Below are 16659 nucleotides of genomic sequence, written 5' to 3' on the forward strand. Positions count from 1 at the left end.
CAAGTTGGCTTGGGTTGCCATAAATGTGAAATATCGAGTGATGTGATATATGATTTTAAAATACACATGTTTTATGGATGTGAATTTGATTGAATGTTTTTCAGTGTCCTCAAACGTTAGTTTGGATCCTGGATTGGTCTGTGACGAAAAGTTTAAAAATCATGGATATATTTTGAGGGGGCGTGACAGAGGTGGTATCAGAGCATGGTTTGAGGATTACTGGAATATTTGATATGTTAATGTGCAAAATATATTGAGGTCTAATGAACTTTAGTGATTGGTGGAAAATTTTCTTTGATGCATTTTAGGAATCTGGGATGATGAGGACATTTGGTCCTCCTATTTCATTTGTTTCTGATTAATTAAGGGGAATGAAAGGATGGATTGGGGATATTGAATCAGAGTGGCGCAGTAGAAGCATGATGAACCTAATTTCATTGGTGGTAGAAAAATGGATGATGCAAATGGAGAAGATATTTGATATACAAAATTGTTCTAATGATCAAAAGATTTTTTTTGCTACCTTATATTGGAAGTAGAGGCTAATTATTATTGGCAGCAATGAAAAGAATTTTTGGAGATATGTGGCAAGAATGATAAGGATAAGTTTAGCAATAAAAATATGATTGGAAATGAATCAGAAAGTAATAACAAGAGAGTCAAGACATTTGGATATGAAATGGGAAGTCACCACAAAAGACTCAATCATGTGTGAATTGCAAGTTCAATTATGAAACAAGTTTGTGTTGGTGGGTGACTGGAGTCTATTTGCTTGTAGAAAGTTGGATCATAAAACAAAAGACTGCCATTTGAACAAGAAGAAAGAGTCACTGCCTCATAAATCATCAGCCCATGTCAGAGTGTATGCATCACTGAATATGATTCTAAAACTTCTGAATTAGTGGTCGAAGGTATTATGCATGTTTATGAAAGAATGCAAATATTTGTTTGACCATGGGTCCTATCTACGATTTGATTCGTAACATGTTGCCTATCACTTGGGTATTCAACCTAGACCACTGTATTATATGATATATGTAAGTACAATCAATGGAGATTCTTTGATAACGAACTTGAATCTGGTCCTCTTGTCTGATTTTTGTTGGAGAATTTGAACTTTTGCTGATTTAGTTCTCCTAGAGATTTGGAGTTATAATATTATACTTGGTATGGATTGACTATCTTCTTATCATACCAGTATGGATTGGTATATAACGAATGATCACTTTTTGCATATTTGATCAGCCGATCTTTTATTTTGAGAGTATTGGACATTATTTATCTCCTTGCCTAATGTATCCCAAGATGACTTGTTTGGATTACCTGCAAATGTGATTTTGCTTTTGATTTGGTCCTTGGGACAATCCTAAAATCTAAGCTTCTCTACAAAATGATATCATTTGAGTAAGCGGCATTAGAAAAACAACTACAAGGATTACTAAATGAGGATTTTATTTGGCTTAATATTTTATCATGAGGTGCTCTGGTGTTAGTTAAAAAGATGGATGGAACATTGAGGCTTTGTATTGATTATGGATAGTTGAATCAGGTGATCATAAAAAACAAGTATTTTCTGAAGTAACGACTTGCTTGATTAATTACAGGGTGCGCAAGTATTTTTAGAAATTTATTGAAGGTCGGGTTACCGTCTATTGAGGATCAAGGAGGAGAATATTTTGGTCACTCGTGGATAATTATGTAATTGTATTGTATTGATGAAACTATTTAAGAGTAGGAGGAGGAAATAAAGATATCATAATCCTCATCTTTTCATCGATTGAGCTATGATCAATTTAGAGGACTAAATTTTCTTTTAAGGGGGGGAGAGTGTAATATCCCTCGCTTTTAAAAATTATTAATAAAGATTTATTTATAAATTGGAGGACCTATATGTAAATATAGAAATTTCAAAAACTAAACTGTTAAGTTGTAAAACGAAGTAAATAAAGGAGCGGTGGGGCATGAGGAGTGAAGAAAAGAAGAAGAAGAGGGTAAAGAAGAGAGGAGGAAGAAGAGAGGAAGAAGAGGGAGAAGAGAAGAAGAAGAAGAAGGAGAAGAAGAAGAGGAGGTGGCTGCAGCGAGGGCTGCAGCGAGGAGCTGTGGGGCGTGGGGAGAAGAAGAGAGGAAGAAGAGGGAGAAGAGAAGAAGAAGAAGAAGAAGAAGAAGAAGAAGAGAGGAGGATAGCTGCGGCAAGGCTGCAGCGAGGAGGTGTGTGGCTTTGGGGAGGAAAAGGTAAGAGGAGAAGAAGAGAAGGAGAAGAAGAGGGAAAAGAGAGGCAGCTGCAGCAGCCAGGGCTGCAGCACCTCTGTTTCCCGCAGGTGGAAACAGAGGAGAGGATGTGTGGGGCGTTGAGGATGAAAAGGGAAGAAGAAGAAGAAGAAGAAGATAGCTGCGGCAAGGCTGCAGCGAGGAGATGTGTGGCCTTGGGGAGGAAAAGGGAAGAGGGGAAGAGGAGAAGAAGAAGAAGAGGAAGAGAAAGAGGTGTGATACCTCTGTTTCCTGCAGAGGAAACAGAGGAGAGGGTGTGTGTGACGCCGGGGAAGAAGGGGCTGCAGCTGCGGCGATGGCAGCTGCAGCTGGAAGAGAAGAAGAAGAGGAAGATGAGCAGGGGAGGAGGGAGAGGTTGCGGCCGTGGCTGCGGCCGCGACTGCAGCAGTTGCAGCGGGGAGAGAAGAAGAAGAAAGGAAGGAGAAGGAAGAGGAGAAGGGAAAGAAGTAGCTGCGGCTGCGGTTGTGGCAGCTGCAGCTATGGCAGGGAAAGAGGAAGAGAAAAAGAAAAGGAAGAAGAAGAGAAAGGGAAGGAGAGGAAGAAGAGAGGAAGAGGAGAAGGGGCTGCGGCTGCGGCGATGGCAGCTGCAGCTGTGGCAGGGAAAGAGAAAAAGGAAAGGAAGAAGAAGAGAAAGGGAAGGAGAGGAAGAAGAGAGGAAGAGGAGAAGGGGCTGCGGCTGCGGTGATGGCAGCTGCAGCTGTGGCTGGGAAAGAAGAGAAGGAAAGGAAGAAGAAGAGAAAGGGAAGGAGAGGAAGAAGAGAGGAAGAGGAGAAGGGGTTGTGGTGGTGTGGTGGAAGAGAAGTAGGAGAGGAAATAGAGTAGTAGGAGAGGAAATAGAGTAGCAGAGGAAGTAGAGGCTGCGGTTGTGGTGGCTGCGGCCATGGCTGCGACTGTGACTGCGGCAGTTGCAGCCGGGAAAGAAAGGTAAGGAAAGGGGGAAAAAGGGGCTGCGGACGGGATTGCGGCTGCAGCGGCAGCGACTGCGTATGCAGCAGTTATGTCTGCGAGAGAAGGGAAGAAGGAAATAGTGCAGTGGAAGGGGGCTGCGGTTGTGACCGCAGTTGCGGTCGTGGCTGCGATTGTGGCAGCGGCGGCGGCTGTGGCAGCTGCGTTTGGGAAAGAAAAAGAAGGAATGAGAGTAAGAGAGAGCAGGTGACTGTGCCTCGATGTTCGACACGTGATGTAGTTACGAAGAAAGGAAGAAAACGGGAGCACAAAACGAAACAGAGAGAGGACATGGAGGAAAAGTAGAAAGATTGGACTGGCACCTTCCTTGGATATTCAGATCAAAATATTTGAAAGGCAAGTTCCCTGATCGTTTCTCCTATAATTGCTCTGATATGTCTTATTGCAAGTTCCCTGATCGTTTCTCCTATAATTGCTCTGATATGTCTTATTGCAAGTATCCTGATCTTTCCTCACTGTCAATTTTATCTCCACATTTGCTTTGAATATGAGGAACTTTGAATTGTTCTAGCCTTGCATTTGATATATCTGCTGTTTAGACGTAACGATTCGAATCTGTACAACTTCTGAGATTCTGACCTTTTGATACCGAGCTGCCTATAAGCCTTTGTGGAAACTCTGATTTGTTCAAAACTGATTTCATTGGAACCAAGACTCATAGACCTTTCCTTGATATATGGATTGAAAGATTTGGAATCTAAACACCTGCCCAATTATCTGTTGAATCTGACATTATGAATTCTGCCAATAGAGATTTTGTTCTACGACTCTTGCTTACTAAATTATTTGTAACTCTCTCTGTTGGACAGTTCAATTCATATGAAGCCTGTCTTATCTGAAAGTATTATCCAATGATTATTTCTGAGTAAATTGGAGCACGATTGATAGTTTGAATCATTTGTTCAATGTGCCTTCTGTATTCTGCCAGAAATCGAGCTTTGGTCGATTTCTCATATTCTGGTTTCATTCCTTTGGAAATTGATATCCTTTAGCTTTCTTATTCAATTGAGCTTTATATTACTGCTTTGAATTCTTGTATGCTCTTGTCCTAAAAATTATTTGCATTCTTGAAAAATGTTGTGTAACGTTTATGCTATATCGTATTGACTCATATAGGCACATGTATATCCTATTGTTCCGCATTTGCTTTCGATATGTGCCTATTCCAGTTTCATTCCTTTGGACATTGAATTCATCAAATCTTCTTATTGAATTGAGTTATATGTGATTGCTTGGATTCCATATGTGCCCTTGCTTTCAATTCCTTTCAAATCTGAATATACTTGTGAAAGATTATTGCTTACTTCGGATTGACTCGTAAAGGCACATGTACGTTTTGTTGTTCCGCGTGTGCTTCCAATATATGCTACTTATTGTTGAAATTGCCCTTTTGTACTCTGGTGTGTGGGATTGTCTGGACCTTTGCTAGAAATGGTAAAGGGTATGCGCTATTTGCCCGCTATGTGGGGACCTAAACCTCTCGAACGATCTCGGAATTGCCGTTGTCGGATCTCTCCGATGCCCACCGCATACCGGACACGGCAAGCGCGCGCCGAAACCATCGCGACTTTCTCGAACGAACTCGGAATCGCTATTGCGACCCCATTCCGGAAACCTCTCTCCGAGCCCCACGAGGCTGACTGCGTAGCGGTCACGGCAAATTCCGAGGCCCAAAACCATCGCCTCGGGGGTCGTCGGGAGAGGTTTCGGTCGCTCGGGGCGCAAAAAGGAGTGCAACACGAGGACTTCCCAAGGGGTCACCCATCCTTGTACTACTCTCACCCAAGCACGCTAAACTTTGGAGTTTTGATGGGATCCGGTGCTTTAGTGCCGGTATGATCGCACTCGTTTCGTTTGCGTCGTCCCTCGCCTTTGTGCACGTCGCGGACGGCGTATGGAGCCCCTAAACCTCTCGAACGATCTCGGAATCGCCGTTGTCGGATCTCTCCGATGCCCACCGCGTACCGCCCCACGAGGCTGACTGCGTAGCGGTCACGGCAATTTCCGAGAACCAAAACCATCGCCTCGGAGGTCGACGGGAGAGGTTTCGGTCGCTCGGGGCGCAAAAAGGATTACAACACATGGACTTCCCAGGGGGTCACCCATCCTAGTACTACTCTCGCCCAAGCACGCCTAACTTCGGAGTTCTGATGGGATGCGGTGCTTTAGTGCAGATATGATCGCACTCGTTTCTTTGCGTCGTCCCTCGCCTTTGTGCACGTCGCGAACGGCGTATGGAGCCCCTAAACCTCTCGAATGATCTCGGAATCGCCGTTGTCGGATCTCTCTGATGCCCACCGCGTACCGGACACGGGAAGCGCGCGCCGAAACCATCGCGACTTTCTCGAACGAACTCGGAATAGCTATTGTGACCCCATTCCGGAAACCTCTCTACGAGCCCCACGAGACTGACTGCGTAGCGGTCATGGCAATTTCCGAGGCCCAAAACCATCGCTTCGGGGGTCGACTGGAGAGGTTTCGGTCGCTCGGGGCTTAAAAAAGAGTGCAACACGAGGACTTCCCAGGGGGTCACCGATCCTAGTACTACTCTCGCCGAAGCACGCTTAACTTCGGAGTTCTGATGGGATCCAGTGCTTTAGTGCTGGTATGATCGCACTCGTTTCGTTTGCGTCGTCCCTCGCCTTTGTGCACGTCGCGGACGGCGTATGGAGCCCCTAAACCTCTCGAACGAGCTCGGAATCGCCATTGTCGGATCTCTCCGATGCCCACCGCGTACCGGACACGGCAAGCGCGCGCCGAAACCATCGCGACTTTCTCGAACGAACTCGGAATCGCTATTGCGACCCCTTTCCGGAACCTCTCTCCGAGCCCCACGAGGCTGACTGCGTAGCGGTCACGGCAATTTCCGAGGCCCAAAACCATCGCCTCGGAGGTCGACGGGAGAGGTTTCGGTCGCTCGGGGCGCAAAAAGGAGTGCAACACGAGGACTTCCTAGGGGGTCACCCATCTTAGTACTACTCTCGCCCAAAACACGCTTAACTTCGGAGTTCTGATGGGATCCGGTGCTTTAGTGCAGGTATGATCGCACTCGTTTCGTTTGCGTCGTCCCTCGCCTTTGTGCACGTCGCGGACGGCGTATGGAGCCCCTAAACCTCTCGAACGATCTCGGAATTGCCATTGTCGGATCTTTCCGATGCCCACCGCATACCGGACACGGCAAGCGCGCGCCGAAACCATCGCGACTTTCTCGAACGAACTCGGAATCGCTATTGCTACCCCATTCCGGAAACCTCTCTCCGAGCCCCACGAGGCTGACTGCGTAGTGGTCACGGCAAATTCCGAGGCCCAAAACCATCGCCTCGGGGGTCGTCGGGAGAGGTTTCGGTCGCTCGGGGAGCAAAAAGGAGTGCAACACGAGGACTTCCCAGGGGGTCACCCATCCTAGTACTACTCTCACCCAAGCACGCTAAACTTCAAAGTTCTGATGGGATCCGGTGCTTTAGTGCTGGTATGATCGCACTTGTTTCGTTTGCATCGTCCCTCGCCTTTGTGCACGTGGCGGACGGCGTATGGAGCCCCTAAACCTCTCGAACGATCTCGGAATCGCCGTTGTCGGATCTCTCCGATGCCCACCGCGTACCGGACACGGCAAGCGCGCGCCGAAACCATCGCGACTTTCTCGAACGAACTCGGAATCGCTATTGCGACCCCATTCCGGAAACCCTCTCCGAGCCCCACGAGGCTGACTGCGTAGCGGTCACGGCAATTTCCGAGGCCCAAAACCATCGTCTCGGAGGTCGACGGGAGAGGTTTCGGTCGCTCGGGGCGCAAAAAGGAGTGCAACACGAGGACTTCCCAAGGGGTCACCCATCCTAGTACTACTCTCGACCAAGCACGCTTAACTTCGGAGTTCTGATGGGATCCGATGCTTTAGTGCAGGTATGTTCACACTTTTTTTTTTGCGTCGTCCATCGCTTTTGTGCACGTCGCGGACGGTGTATGGAGCCCCTAAACCTCTCGAACGATCTCGGAATTGCCGTTGTCGGATCTCTCCGATGCCCACCGCGTACCGGACACGGCAAGCGCGCGCTGGAACCATCGCGACTTTCTCGAACGAACTCGGAATCGCTATTGCGACCCCATTCCGGAAACCTCTCTCCGAGCCCCACGAGGCTGACTGCGTAGCGGTCACGGCAAATTCCGAGGCCCAAAACCATCGCCTCGGGGGTCGTCGGGAGAGGTTTCGGTCGCTCGGGGAACAAAAAGGAGTGCAACACGAGGACTTCCCAGGGGGTCACCGATCCTAGTACTACTCTCGCCGAAGCACGCTTAACTTCGGAGTTCTGATGGGATCCGGTGCTTTAGTGCTGGTATGATCGTACTCGTTTCGATTGCGTCGTCCCTCGCCTTTGTGCACGTTGCGGACGGCGTATGGAGCCCCTAAACCTCTTGAACGATCTCGGAATCGCCGTTGTCGGATCTCTCCGATGCCCACCGCGTACCGGACACGGCAAGCACGCGCTGAAACCATCGCAACTTTCTCGAACGAACTCGGAATCGCTATTGTGACCCCATTCCGGAACCTCTCTCCGAGCCCCACGAGGCTGACGAGGACTTCCCAGGGGGTCACCCATCCTAGTACTACTCTCGCCCAAGCACGTTTAACTTCGAAGTTCTAACTTCGGAGTTCTGATGGGATCCGGTGCTTTAGTGCAAGTATAATCGCACTCGTTTCATTTGTGTCGTCCCTCGCCTTTGTGCACGTCGCGGACCGTGTATGGAGCCCCTAAACCTCTCGAACGATCTCGGAATTGCCGTTGTCGGATCTCTCCGATGCCCACCGCATACCAGACACGGCAAGCGCGCGCCGAAACCATCGCGACTTTCTCGAACGAACTCGGAATCGCTATTGCGACCCCATTCCGGAAACCTCTCTCCGAGCCCCACGAGGCTGACTGCGTAGCGGTCACCGCAAATTCCGAGGCCCAAAACCATCGCCTCGGGGGTCGTCGGGAGAGGTTTCAGTCGCTCGGGGCGCAAAAAGGAGTGCAACACGAGGACTTCCCAGGGGGTCACCCATCCTAGTACTACTCTCGCCCAAGCACGCTAAACTTCGGAGTTCTGATGGGATCCGATGCTTTAGTGCAGGTATGTTCACACTTGTTTTTTTGCGTCGTCCCTCGCCTTTGTGCACGTCGCGGACGGCGTATGGAGCCCCTAAACCTCTCGAACGATCTCGGAATTGCCGTTGTCGGATCTCTCCGATGCCCACCGCGTACCGGACACGGCAAGCGCGCGCTGGAACCATCGCGACTTTCTCGAACGAACTCGGAATCGCTATTGCGACCCCATTCCGGAAACCTCTCTCCGAGCCCCACGAGGCTGACTGCGTAGCGGTCACGGCAAATTCCGAGGCCCAAAACCATCGCCTCGGGGGTCGTCGGGAGAGGTTTCGGTCGCTCGGGGAGCAAAAAGGAGTGCAACACGAGGACTTCCCAGGGGGTCACCGATCCTAGTACTATTCTCGCCGAAGCACGCTTAACTTCGGAGTTCTGATGGGATCCGGTGCTTTAGTGCTGGTATGATCGTACTAGTTTCGATTGCGTCGTCCCTCGCCTTTGTGCACGTTGCGGACGGCGTATGGAGCCCCTAAACCTCTCGAACGATCTCGGAATCGCCGTTGTCGGATCTCTCCGATGCCCACCGCGTACCGGACACGGCAAGCACGCGCTGAAACCATCGCAACTTTCTCGAACGAACTCGGAATCGCTATTGCGACCCCATTCCGGAACCTCTCTCCGAGCCCCACGAGGCTGACTGCGTAGCGGTCACGGCAATTTCCGAGGCCCAAAACCATCGCCTCGGAGGTCGACGGGAGAGGTTTCGGTCGCTCGGGGCGCAAAAAGGAGTGCAACACGAGGACTTCCCAGGGGGTCACCCATCCTAGTACTACTCTCGCCCAAGTACGTTTAACTTCGAAGTTCTAACTTCGGAGTTCTGATGGGATCCGGTGCTTTAGTGCAGGTATAATCGCACTCGTTTCATTTGTGTCGTCCCTCGCCTTTGTGCACGTCGCGGACCGTGTATGGAGCCCCTAAACCTCTCGAACGATCTCGAAATTGCCGTTGTCGGATCTCTCCGATGCCCACCGCGTACCGGACACGGCAAGCACGCGCTGAAACCATCGCAACTTTCTCGAACGAACTCGGAATCGCTATTGCGACCCCATTCCGGAACCTCTCTCCGAGCCCCACGAGGCTGACTGCGTAGCGGTCTCGGCAATTTCCGAGGCCCAAAACCATCGCCTCGGAGGTCGACGGGAGAGGTTTCGGTCGCTCGGGGCGCAAAAAGGAGTGCAACACGAGGACTTCCCAGGGGGTCACCCATCCTAGTACTACTCTCGCCCAAGCACGCTAAACTTCGGAGTTTTGATGGGATCCGATGCTTTAGTGCTGGTATGATCGCACTCGTTTCGTTTGCGTCGTCCCTCGCCTTTGTGCACGTCGCGGATGGCGTATGGAGCCCCAAACCTCTCGAACGATCTCGGAATCGCCGTTGTCGGATCTTGTAACACCCCTCATTTCCGAATGTTCGTATAAATTTCTGGTGATAACGTAAGCATCTATTTTAATTGACAAAAGAAATAGTGTATGAATCAGAGGTAACTTATTTGTAAGATTTGGGAGATCTGTTCAAAAAAAAAGAGAAAAGAAAGAATATGAGGACCTATATGTAAACCCTAAGGACCTAATCGTGAATATGATAAAAACAAGGACTAAACTGCAAAATACACCAAATGACAAATTCCACCGCTTAAGCCTCTCTGCCTTCGTTCTTAAGGAAGCAGAGGAGGCAGCTCGTGGGTGATCAGGGAAAGAAAGAAAGAAAGAAGAAGAAGAAGAAGAAGAAGAAGAAGAAGAAGAAGAGAAAGAAATTGGGGCTTTTAGGGTTCTTGCTTTAATCTTGTCATTTCGGGTCAAAATTTCCAAAGGCAAGTGTTCTAACCCCATCCTACAGCAGTATTAGACTCTGTTTTTATGTTGATTCAAAATAAATTGGAAGATTTCTATTTAGAAACTGATATGTCTCTCCTTGGACATAAAACCATGGATTCTTAAAGTTTTTTTTCGGTAAACTGACCCCTAAGCACTGTTTCAGCTATAAGTTTTAGTACAGGATGAGGATTCAGGCAGGAACTATTTTTGTTTGAAATTAGACTCGTATATATTTCTTTTGACACCGATTTTGTAGATTTTGGACACAGAATACTTACCCAAAAATTTGTTTCAAAAGAGCCTATAGACGCTGTAAAACAGAGTTCAAGATTTCTGACCTTTTGATACTAAAACGCCTATAACTCCCTGTTGAAAATTCTGGTTTGTACCAAACTGATTTTATTTGAAACTAGACTTGAAATTCTCTCTTTTGACATATAGTTTGAAAATTTTGGAGTTCAATTGCCCACCCTATCGTCTGTTGAATCCGACCTTATAAATTCTGCAAAACAGTGATTGTGATTTTGACCTTGTGTTACCAAATCAGAGGTAACTCTGTGTTGGGAGCCCTGTTTCATATAAAATCTGTTCCATCCGAATATAGATTGATATATGGTTCGACCATAGCCTTCTTATGGGTATTGGAGCATAATTGTTATTCTGAAATATTTGTTTGATGTGCCACTGGAATTCTGTCCGAAATTGAGCTTTGGTCGATTTCGCGTATTCTGTTCTATTTCCTTTGGATACTTGAATTCGCCTAATCTTCTTATTGGAATTGAGCTGATTATGATTGCTTGGAATCCCTGTACACTCTTGCTTTCATTTCTTTCCTAAAATGAATACGTTTGTGAGAGATTTGTTCCTTGCATCACATTGCTTTTGAAAAGGCACATGTACGTTTGGTTGTTCCGCGTGTGCTTCCGTTATATGCTACTTATTGTTGAAACTGCCTTCTTGTACTCTGGTGTGTGGGATTGTCTGGACCTTTGCCAGAAATGGTAAAGGGTATGCGCTGATTTGCCCGCTTTGTGGGGTCCCGCTTTGTGGGATATTCTGGTATGCGCTTATTTGCCCGCTTTGTGGGATATTGCTTAGAGCCTGTGATGCTCTGCCGGCCCCCTTTGACTTCACCTAGACGTGGGTGGATGGAGCTCCCAGACGTGGGAGACTTTTGTCAGGTGGTCATTCAGAAATGGATGAATCACATTCTGACTGAGATCCCACTACACCCTCTATATGTTTGATATGACATCCAGAGTTTTGGTGAGTTATTTCTGTTCGTGCTCTGGATAGTTATGATATGATTGCAACGTCAAGGACGACGTTTGAGCTTCTGTACGACATATGAGTTTGATATGCTCTGAAATGCTTCATTCACTACTGATTTTGCTTCGTAATGTTCCATATGTCGTTGATGTGATTTGGAACATTTTATATGCCATTGATAAGCTCCGATATGTTTCCTTTGTTTCTGATATGCTCCAATTACTCTATGCCCCATCTGTCAGGAACCAAATATGTATGATTAAAAAGGACAATTATGATTCTGCTCCTAATGATATTATGTATACGAAATCGTATATTCTGCTTTGTGTTTGAAACTGCATCTCTTTGGAAATTGTACTATTTTGATATGGATATGTTAGTCACTTGCTGAGCTCTTTATGCTCACCCCATTTGTTGATAAATTTTTCAGGATAGCGTATCGCTTGCTTAAATGTTAAGAATGGGCTGAGACAGTGGAAAGTTTAGAAGACGTTGGGCAGAACTTTTGTTAGCATATATGTAGTTGTGTATAAGCTACGTTGCATCTAATGAAATGTGACTATGAATCTAAACCTGTGGATTTTGTGTAAGTTAAAGGATCCCTCATGTATAGGGTTTTGGAATGTTAAATTAAATTCGTGTAATGATATGAACTTATGGTAAATCGATGATTGTGGTGACTGCATGGATTTCCCAACTTGTGGATTTATATTGTGGTTTTTATTTTGATGAGTTGAGTTCAGATTGTATAAATTATCGAGTGATGTGTGCTATGTTTATGAATTGCACAGGGTTATGAATTGATAGATTATAGAAGTGAAATTTTCGATCTGAATGTTTTCTTAGTGACCACAAATGTGTGTTTGGATCCTGGGTTAGTTGTGGCGAAAAAATTTAAATATCATGGATATTTTTAGGGGCGTGACAGATCTCTCCAATGCCCACCGCGTACCGGACATGGCAAGCGCGCGCCGAAACCATCGCGACTTTCTCGAATGAACTCAGAATCGCTATTGCGACCCCATTCCGGAACCTCTCTCCGAGCCCCACGAGGCTGACTGCGTAGCGGTCACGGCAATTTCCGAGACCCAAAACCATCGCCTCGGAGGTCGACGGGAGAGGTTTCGGTCGCTCGGGGCGCAAAAAGGAGTGCAACACATGGACTTCCCAGGGGGTCACCCATCCTAGTACTACTCTCGCCCAGGTATGCCTAACTTCGGAGTTCTGATGGGATCCGGTGCTTTAGTGCTGGTATGATCGCACTCATTTCGTTTGCGTCATCCCTCGCCTTTGTGCACGTCGCGAACGGCGTATGGAGCCCCTAAACCTCTCGAACGATCTCGGAATCGCCATTGTCGGATCTCTCTGATGCCCACCACGTACCGGACACGGGAAGCACGCGCCGAAACCATCGCGACTTTCTCGAACGAACTCGGAATAGCTATTGTGACCCCATTCCGGAAACCTCTCTACGAGCCCCACGAGACTGACTGCGTAGCGGTCACGGCAATTTCCGAGGCCCAAAACCATCGCCTAGGGGGTCGACGGGAGAGGTTTCGGTCGCTCGGGGTGCAAAAAAGAGTGCAACACGAGGACTTCCTAGGGGGTCATCCATCCTAGTACTACTCTCGCCCAAGCACGCTTAATTTCGGAGTTCTGATGGGATCCGGTGCTTTAGTACTGGTATGATCGCACTCGTTTCGTTTGCGTCGTCCCTCGCCTTTGTGCACGTCGCGGACGGCGTATGGAGCCCCTAAACCTCTCGAACGATCTCGGAATCGCCTTTGTCGGATCTCTCTGATGCCCACCACGTACCGGACACGACAAATAAGCGCCGAAACCATCGCGACTTTCTCGAACGAACTCGGAATCGCTATTGCGACCCCATTCCGGAAACCTCTCTCCGAGCCCCATGAGACTGACTACGTAGCGGTCACGACAAATTCCGAGGCCCATAACCATCGCCTCGGAGGTCGACGGCAGAGGTTTCGGTCGCTCGGGGCGCAAAAAGGAGTGCAACTCGAGGACTTCCCAGGGGGTCCCCCATCCTAGTACTACTCTCGCCCAAGAACGCTTAACTTCGGAGTTCTGATGGGATCCGGTGCTTTAGAGCTAGTATGACCGCACTCATTTTGTTTGCGTCGTCCCTCGCCTTTGTGCACGTCGCGGACGGCGTATGGAGCCCCTAAACCTCTCGAACGATCTCGGAATCGCCGTTGTCGGATCTCTCCAATGCCCACCGCGTACTGGACATGGCAAGCGCGCGCCGAATCCATCGCGACTTTCTCGAACGAACTCGGAATCGCTTTTGCGACCCCATTCCGGAACCTCTCTCCGAGCCCCACGAGGCTGATTGCGTAGCGGTCACGGCAATTTCCGAGGCCCAAAACCATCGCCTCGGGGGTCGACGGGAGAGGTTTCGGTCGCTCGGGGCGTAAAAAAGAGTGCAACACGAGGACTTCCTAGGGGGTCATCCATCCTAGTACTACTCTCGCCCAAGCACGCTTAACTTCGGAGTTCTGATGGGATCCGGTGCTTTAGTACTGGTATGATCGCACTCGTTTCGTTTGCGTCGTCCCTCGCCTTTGTGCACGTCGCGGACGGCGTATGGAGCCCCTAAACCTCTCGAACGATCTCGGAATCGCCTTTGTCGGATCTCTCTGATGCCCACCACGTACCGGACACGACAAGCAAGCGCCGAAACCATCGCGACTTTCTCGAACGAACTCGGAATCGCTATTGCGACCCCATTCCGGAAACCTCTCTCCGAGCCCCCACGAGACTGACTACGTAGCGGTCACGGCAAATTCCGAGACCCATAACCATCGCCTCGGAGGTCGACGGGAGAGGTTTCGGTCGCTCGGGGCGCAAAAAGGAGTGCAACACGAGGACTTCCCAGGGGGTCACCCATCTTAGTACTACTCTCGCCCAAGAACGCTTAACTTCAGAGTTCTGATGGGATCCGGTGCTTTAGTGCTGGTATGATCGCACTCGTTTCGTTTGTGTCGTCCCTCGCCTTTGTGCACGTCGCGGACGGCGTATGGAGCCCCTAAACCTCTCGAACGATCTCGGAATCGCCGTTGTCGGATCTCTCCGATGCCCACCGCGTACCGGACATGGCAAGCGCGCGCCGAAACCATCGCGACTTTCTCGAACGAACTCGGAATCGCTTTTGCGACCCCATTCCGGAACCTCTCTCTGAGCCCCACGAGGCTGACTGCGTAGCGGTCACGGCAATTTCCGAGGCCCAAAACCCTCGCCTCGGGGGTCGACGGGAGAGGTTTCGGTCGCTCGGGGCGCAAGAAAGAGTGCAACACGAGGACTTCCTAGGGGGTCATCCATCGTAGTACTACTCTCGCCCAAGCACGCTTAACTTCGGAGTTCTGATGGGATCCGATGCTTTAGTACTGGTATGATCGCACTCGTTTCATTTGCGTCGTCCCTCGCCTTTGTGCACGTCGTAGACGGCGTATGGAGGCCCTAAACCTCTCGAACGATGTCGGAATCAGCTTTGTCGGATCTCTCCGATGCCCACCACGTACCGGACACGACAAGCAAGCGCCAAAACCATCGCGACTTTCTCGAACGAACTCGGAATCGCTATTGCGACCCCATTCCGGAAACCTCTCTCCGAGCCCCACGAGACTGACTACGTAGCGGTCACGGCAAATTCCGAGGCCCATAACCATCGCCTCGGAGGTCGACGGGAGAGGTTTCGGTCGCTCGGGGCGCAAAAAGGATTGCAACACGAGGACTTCAGAGGGGGTCACCCATCCTAGTACTACTTTCCCCCAAGCACGCTTAACTTCGGAGTTCTGATAGGATCCGGTGCTTTACTGCTGGTATGATCGCACTCGTTTTGTTTGCGTCGTCCCTCGCCTTTGTTCACGTCGCGGACGGCGTATGGAGCCCCTAAACCTCTCGAACGATCTCGGAATCGTCATTGTCGGAGAGGACTTCCCAGGGGGTCACCCATCCTAGTACTACTCTCGCCCAAGCACGCTTAACTTCGGAGTTCTGATGGGATCCGGTGCTTTAGTGCAGGTATGATCGCACTCGTTTCATTTGAGTCGTCCCTCGCCTTTGTGCAAGTCGCGGACGGCGTATGGAGCCCCTAAACCTCTCGAACGATCTCGGAATCGCCGTTGTCGGATCTCTCCGATGCCCACCGCGTACCGGACACGGCAAGCGCGCGCCGAAACCATCGCGACTTTCTCGAACGAACTCAGAATCGCTATTGCGACCCCATTCCGGAAACCTCTCTCCGAGCCCGACGAGGCTGACTGGGTAGCTGTCATGGCAAATTCCGAGGCCCAAAACCATCGCCTCGGTGGTCGACGGGAGAGGTTTCGGTCGCTCGGGGTGCAAAAAAGAGTGCAACACGAGGACTTCCCAGGGGGTCACCGATCCTAGTACTACTCTCGCCGAAGCACGCTTAACTTCGGAGTTCTGATGGGATCAAGTGCTTTAATGCTGGTATGATCGCACTCGTTTCGTTTGCGTCGTCCCTCGCCTTTGTGCACGTTGCGGACGGCGTATGGAGCCCCTAAACCTCTCGAACGATCTCGGAATCACCGTTGTCGGATCTCTCCGATGCCCACCGCGTACCGGACACGGCAAGCGCGCGCCGAAACCATCGCGACTTTCTCGAACGAACTCGGAATCGCTATTGCGACCCCATTCCGGAACCACTCTCCGAGCCCCACGAGGCTGACTGCGTAGTGGTCATGGCAATTTCCGAGACCCATAACCATTGCCTCGGAGGTCGATGGGAGAGGTTTCGGTCGCTCGGGGCGCAAAAAGGAGTGCAGCATGAGGACTTCCTAGGGGGTCATCCATCCTAGTACTACTCTCGCCCAAGCACGCTTAACTTCGGAGTTCTGATGGGATCCGGTGCTTTAGTGCTGGTATGATCGCACTCGTTTCGTTTGCGTTGTCCCTCGCCTTTGTCCACATCGCGGACGGCGTATGGAGCCCCTAAACCTCTCGAACGATCTCGGAATCACCGTTGTCGGATCTCTCCGATGCCCACCGCGTACCGGACACGGCAAGCGCGCGCCGAAACCATCGCGACTTTCTCGAACGAACTCAGAATCGCTATTGCGACCCCATTCCGAAAACCTCTCTCCGAACCCCACGATGCCGACTGTGCAGCGGTCACGGCAAATTCCGAGGCCCAAAACCATCGCCTCGTAGGTCG

General features: G+C 49.8%; 20 non-coding genes and 2 pseudogenes across 20 annotated transcripts; all 22 read right to left on the reverse strand.

Moving 5' to 3' along the window:
* Positions 1 to 4962: 4962 nt before the first annotated feature.
* On the reverse strand, positions 4963 to 5081 carry LOC135590873 (5S ribosomal RNA). The gene has a single exon (XR_010478276.1). It is a non-coding gene; the product is annotated as a 5S ribosomal RNA (ribosomal RNA).
* Positions 5082 to 5303: 222 nt separating this feature from the next.
* On the reverse strand, positions 5304 to 5422 carry LOC135590960 (5S ribosomal RNA). The gene has a single exon (XR_010478363.1). It is a non-coding gene; the product is annotated as a 5S ribosomal RNA (ribosomal RNA).
* A 312-nt stretch (positions 5423 to 5734) lies between these two features.
* LOC135590442 (5S ribosomal RNA) lies at positions 5735 to 5853 on the reverse strand. The gene has a single exon (XR_010477849.1). It is a non-coding gene; the product is annotated as a 5S ribosomal RNA (ribosomal RNA).
* Positions 5854 to 6165: 312 nt separating this feature from the next.
* Positions 6166 to 6285, reverse strand: LOC135590127 (5S ribosomal RNA). Its single transcript, XR_010477534.1, has one exon. It is a non-coding gene; the product is annotated as a 5S ribosomal RNA (ribosomal RNA).
* Positions 6286 to 6598: 313 nt separating this feature from the next.
* Positions 6599 to 6717, reverse strand: LOC135590580 (5S ribosomal RNA). Its single transcript, XR_010477987.1, has one exon. It is a non-coding gene; the product is annotated as a 5S ribosomal RNA (ribosomal RNA).
* Positions 6718 to 7029: 312 nt separating this feature from the next.
* Positions 7030 to 7148, reverse strand: LOC135590500 (5S ribosomal RNA). The gene has a single exon (XR_010477908.1). It is a non-coding gene; the product is annotated as a 5S ribosomal RNA (ribosomal RNA).
* Positions 7149 to 7460: 312 nt separating this feature from the next.
* LOC135590655 (5S ribosomal RNA) lies at positions 7461 to 7579 on the reverse strand. Its single transcript, XR_010478062.1, has one exon. It is a non-coding gene; the product is annotated as a 5S ribosomal RNA (ribosomal RNA).
* A 217-nt stretch (positions 7580 to 7796) lies between these two features.
* LOC135591781 (5S ribosomal RNA) lies at positions 7797 to 7925 on the reverse strand (annotated as a pseudogene).
* A 313-nt stretch (positions 7926 to 8238) lies between these two features.
* LOC135590560 (5S ribosomal RNA) lies at positions 8239 to 8357 on the reverse strand. Its single transcript, XR_010477967.1, has one exon. It is a non-coding gene; the product is annotated as a 5S ribosomal RNA (ribosomal RNA).
* Positions 8358 to 8669: 312 nt separating this feature from the next.
* LOC135590910 (5S ribosomal RNA) lies at positions 8670 to 8788 on the reverse strand. The gene has a single exon (XR_010478314.1). It is a non-coding gene; the product is annotated as a 5S ribosomal RNA (ribosomal RNA).
* Positions 8789 to 9100: 312 nt separating this feature from the next.
* Positions 9101 to 9233, reverse strand: LOC135590856 (5S ribosomal RNA; annotated as a pseudogene).
* Positions 9234 to 9545: 312 nt separating this feature from the next.
* On the reverse strand, positions 9546 to 9664 carry LOC135590168 (5S ribosomal RNA). Its single transcript, XR_010477574.1, has one exon. It is a non-coding gene; the product is annotated as a 5S ribosomal RNA (ribosomal RNA).
* Positions 9665 to 12605: 2941 nt separating this feature from the next.
* On the reverse strand, positions 12606 to 12724 carry LOC135590346 (5S ribosomal RNA). The gene has a single exon (XR_010477754.1). It is a non-coding gene; the product is annotated as a 5S ribosomal RNA (ribosomal RNA).
* A 313-nt stretch (positions 12725 to 13037) lies between these two features.
* On the reverse strand, positions 13038 to 13156 carry LOC135590022 (5S ribosomal RNA). Its single transcript, XR_010477428.1, has one exon. It is a non-coding gene; the product is annotated as a 5S ribosomal RNA (ribosomal RNA).
* Positions 13157 to 13469: 313 nt separating this feature from the next.
* On the reverse strand, positions 13470 to 13588 carry LOC135590459 (5S ribosomal RNA). The gene has a single exon (XR_010477867.1). It is a non-coding gene; the product is annotated as a 5S ribosomal RNA (ribosomal RNA).
* A 312-nt stretch (positions 13589 to 13900) lies between these two features.
* On the reverse strand, positions 13901 to 14019 carry LOC135589342 (5S ribosomal RNA). Its single transcript, XR_010476750.1, has one exon. It is a non-coding gene; the product is annotated as a 5S ribosomal RNA (ribosomal RNA).
* A 314-nt stretch (positions 14020 to 14333) lies between these two features.
* On the reverse strand, positions 14334 to 14452 carry LOC135589427 (5S ribosomal RNA). The gene has a single exon (XR_010476835.1). It is a non-coding gene; the product is annotated as a 5S ribosomal RNA (ribosomal RNA).
* A 312-nt stretch (positions 14453 to 14764) lies between these two features.
* LOC135590010 (5S ribosomal RNA) lies at positions 14765 to 14883 on the reverse strand. Its single transcript, XR_010477416.1, has one exon. It is a non-coding gene; the product is annotated as a 5S ribosomal RNA (ribosomal RNA).
* A 313-nt stretch (positions 14884 to 15196) lies between these two features.
* LOC135591411 (5S ribosomal RNA) lies at positions 15197 to 15315 on the reverse strand. The gene has a single exon (XR_010478511.1). It is a non-coding gene; the product is annotated as a 5S ribosomal RNA (ribosomal RNA).
* Positions 15316 to 15393: 78 nt separating this feature from the next.
* LOC135591507 (5S ribosomal RNA) lies at positions 15394 to 15517 on the reverse strand. Its single transcript, XR_010478545.1, has one exon. It is a non-coding gene; the product is annotated as a 5S ribosomal RNA (ribosomal RNA).
* A 313-nt stretch (positions 15518 to 15830) lies between these two features.
* Positions 15831 to 15949, reverse strand: LOC135590917 (5S ribosomal RNA). Its single transcript, XR_010478320.1, has one exon. It is a non-coding gene; the product is annotated as a 5S ribosomal RNA (ribosomal RNA).
* A 312-nt stretch (positions 15950 to 16261) lies between these two features.
* LOC135590177 (5S ribosomal RNA) lies at positions 16262 to 16380 on the reverse strand. Its single transcript, XR_010477583.1, has one exon. It is a non-coding gene; the product is annotated as a 5S ribosomal RNA (ribosomal RNA).
* Positions 16381 to 16659: the final 279 nt, after the last annotated feature.

This window comes from Musa acuminata, chromosome BXJ1-8 (genome assembly GCF_036884655.1).
Source record: "Musa acuminata AAA Group cultivar baxijiao chromosome BXJ1-8, Cavendish_Baxijiao_AAA, whole genome shotgun sequence".
In the NCBI taxonomy this organism is placed as follows: domain Eukaryota; kingdom Viridiplantae; phylum Streptophyta; class Magnoliopsida; order Zingiberales; family Musaceae; genus Musa; species Musa acuminata.